Raw genomic sequence first — 3,949 nt, forward strand, 5'->3', positions numbered from 1 at the left:
GATATGTGACCTCAGCATCCATCACAAAGGGAGACATTTAGAAATTGGTTAACTCTTGGACAACACAATGAGTCTTCCCAAAGGCAAAAGAATCAAAAGCTTCTAAAAGAACAGGAGACTGGGAGGAAGCCACAGGGAACTCCGGTATAGGTGACTTCTTTCTGGAACAGCCATTTATCAGAGTTAGCATAGACCGAGGTCTCCGGAAAGTGGAACCAATAAAAAGGCTTTCAGAACTCAACTACTGCTCTTCTGACAGATTCCAGGAATTTTGCAAATGCCATAACCATACAAGTAGTGAGGAACAAGAAACCATCTCCGTCTACTCCAAAGCCTTGTATACCGACTGAACGTGTCTTTGGAACCAGCTATTTGACTATGGAAGCCATTATAAGTGCAGAATTTTGACTACATTTTCAATTCTTTTACTCCTGCAAGAAAAATCTTCAAGCAAGTAACATGCCTGATCTTACTTTAAACTTTATCTTTTATCCAAACCTATTTCAAATCTTTGTATTTTTAGTTAAAAAGTTCACTAATTTTACTTGAATAACTGACAGCAATAATTTGCGAGTGAATTAGCCGTGACATTGTTTGAGACATTAGCTATGCTGCTGGTTGTTTTTAAATTGGAACACTGGAGAAATTGCGCATGTTTGTTTGATCTGTGGAATTTGCAATAGGTGGATCATGTGATCCTCCGTCCTGTTGTACACCTATTCAAGGATTTTCAAATTAGTTTATTGCCATGTGCTCACATGAGTACAGCGAAAAGTTTACAAGTCACCATTTATGGTGTGCCATCCAAGGTACACGTGTGTCTAAGTGCAGATTCTTAGGTAAAAGCTCTTCGAGAAAAATTAGAAAATAAAGAAACAAGACGTCCAGCATTACAGACCTTTGCACCATCTTTGGTACAAAAGTGCAAAATCATAGGAATAAACATGAAAACCAAAGGAATAAGAAGTTCAGAATAACAGTCCTTCCAACCCAGTCCACATCAGCACCTAGCATCCATGCCTCTCCTTCATCTTGAGCCTCTCAAGGCTGGGAGTCTGCTCTGGATTCACCTTGAGTCCACGATGACCTCACTCGAGGCCCTTTCATTGTTCAAAACCTTGCCTTCCTTCACGGCGAGGTTCTATTCCATACAACGTTGCAGGAAGGGCATGTCGGCACGTCTTGAGGTCACGTTTAATGTAAGTGTGTATGGATACATCATCCCTGATGTTCAGTACGCCTTCACCACCCTGTAGTGCGTACTGAAGCAATGGCTCAGCTGCTGCCTTCATTCCAAAGTCTGATGTGGGTCTGGAGCAATGTAAGATTCTTCAAGCTTGATTTGACAGTTATTTGCATCGATGTCCAGTTCAGTGAAGAGTTTAGTTATATTCACTTTTTTTTAGGATGTCTTGGATTGTCAGAATCCAGTGGCTTGTTCTTTGACTTGATTATGTGACAACAGTATGAACACTGATTCTAACCTAGGTCCTGTTCTTGGCTTTCTTAACAACCTGCAAGTAAGGGTGAGGCCTGTTCCCAACTTTCTGAAAAAAGAGCATCAGAAACAGGAGGGGGAGCAGGTCATTCTCATCATTTAATGAGATTGTCACTGAGCTTCTAATTCAATGCTATTTTCTGCACTATCCCCATATCCTTCACTTTTCTTTAACCAAACAGAAAACCAGCTACCTCCTTGGCATTGTCACTTCCTAACGAAAACAATTGCAGATAAGTTGCAAAGTATGTTTGCAGTTAGAGGCTAATCTAATCATCCTCTACTCCACTTTCTTCCCTTTTCCCCAGAATCCTTACTGATTATAAAGATCTATCTCAGTCTTGAATCTGCTTAATGATCCAGCCTCTGTGGTAAAGAATTCCACAGGTTCACAACCCTCTGACAGAGTACATTTTACCTCATCTCTGTCCTAAATTGGTGACCGCGAAATCCGAGATGATGCCCTCTGGTCCTAGACTCTGCCACAAGGGCTAACAACCTTGTCAAGTCCCCTGGGATGTGTTTCAATACGGTCACCTCTCAATCTTCTATAGTCTAATGAGTGCAGGCCAAACATACTTAACCTCTCCTCGTAAGAGAGTCCCTTCATACCTGGGATCAGCCGAGTGAACCTTCTCTGGACTGCCCCCAGTGACAGTATATCGTTCCTTAAATAAGAGGCCCAAAATTATTGACAGTATTCCAGCTATGCTCTGACTGGCGTCCTGTACAGTTTCAGCAATACCTCCCTGCTTTTATTTTCCATTCCCTCTGAAATAAAGGCCAGCATTCTATTTGCCTTGGATGCTAGCTTTTTGTGGTTTCTTGCCTGGTGACTTGCTAAATCCCGCAATTCTGTAGCTTTCTGCTGTCTTTCTCCATTTAGATAATATTCAGCACTTCTATTTTTGTTGCCTCTCACTTCCCCACATTATATTCCATCTGCCACACTTTTCCCCAGTCAACTAACCTGTCTATTATCTCTGCAGACTCTTTATATCATTCTCGCCACTTGCTTCCCAACCTGTTTTTGTGACCATCTGCAAACTTGACTATAGTACATTCATTTTCCTCGTCCAAGTCATTTATATTGTAAGTAATTGTGGTCCCACCTCTGATTTCCTGTGGTGCGCTGCTAATTGCATCATCCTCATAATGTCCCTCTTATCCCAACTTCCTGGCTTCTATTAGTTCACAAATCTTGAGGATTTGTGATGTTGATTTATTGTTGTCACGTGTATCGCGATTAAGTGAAAAGTGTTGTTTTGTGTGCATGTACAGGCTGATCAGAGTAGCAGAGCAGTGTGCAGAATGAAGTGTGTTGGAGATATCAGCTGCAGTCCTCACTATGTCGAGCTGCAGCTCGACAAAAGCTGCAGAGAGAGAGATCAGAATTAACATTTCAAAGGTCCATTCAGAAGTCAAAAAACAGTGAAGAGGAAGAGAAGGTCCAGAGAAGTGATGGAACTGCTCCAAGTCTCAGATATTCTGGACTGAGCACATTGGAGAGTATTGGAAAGGACTTGGGGATCAGAAGGCACCAATTTTGGGTCATTTATGAAAGCTGAAGAAATGATTTCTGCAGCGAGTGCCAACTCCTTTATAATGACCCCTGCTTAGAGCTTGAAGTTGTTGACCTAGAAAACAGGCAGTGAAAGCTATTCTGTGGGCCAGTGGCTATTGTAATTAATCAATCACTGAGCCCTGTATGTCAAACAACCTCGCAAGTAGACTGAAGGCCATCTCTTTTGAATCTGAAAAGTGCCTAGTCCACTTTAAATAATCGTGGAAAGGCAAACATTGAACAATGGGTTAAAGGCAGCTGTTTCACACTGCAGTGACAATGCAGGTGGGAATTCCCACTAACAGACTGCTGTCAGCACCATCTACCCCATAACTGAGCAATGTGGTGTTTGGGTTTCAGAGCTGGTGGGATGTAGGCCATCAATCCCAGTGTTGGGTTGATTGATTCGAACAGCATGTTCCTCTAGTTATCCTGGGCAGAATACAAACTGCAGGCGAACCAAATCAAAATGCTTCCTGTTAGATTCTTTAACTGGGCAAAACATTTGGGTCTATCTGCTAGCTACACTAACGATCTCCTTCAGATACTCACCCAGACTCAGAATGACACTCATTTATGTTTGCTGGAAGTGACAGAGATCCCCAATGTGTGTGAAAAGAACATGTCCACACCTTGCACGGTTTGAAAAAGCGATGTTTGCTGACACCAGTACGTGTGCTCTATGCTACTGCCATTCCCGAATGCAGATTTACAAGACTGTGAAGGGGTAGGGTCCTTCCTCATCCCTTAGCCAGCCCTATCCTCACTCCCCCTCCTCCATTTCTCACATCCCTCACTCCCTCTCCTCCCCGCAGCATGTCACTCGCTCACCCTTCTCCCCTTCCCTCTCTCCGCACTCCCTCTCCCATGTCCCTCACTTCCCCCTT

The sequence above is a fragment of the Chiloscyllium plagiosum genome, chromosome 21 (genome assembly GCF_004010195.1).
Source record: "Chiloscyllium plagiosum isolate BGI_BamShark_2017 chromosome 21, ASM401019v2, whole genome shotgun sequence".
NCBI classification, from domain to species: Eukaryota; Metazoa; Chordata; class Chondrichthyes; order Orectolobiformes; family Hemiscylliidae; genus Chiloscyllium; species Chiloscyllium plagiosum.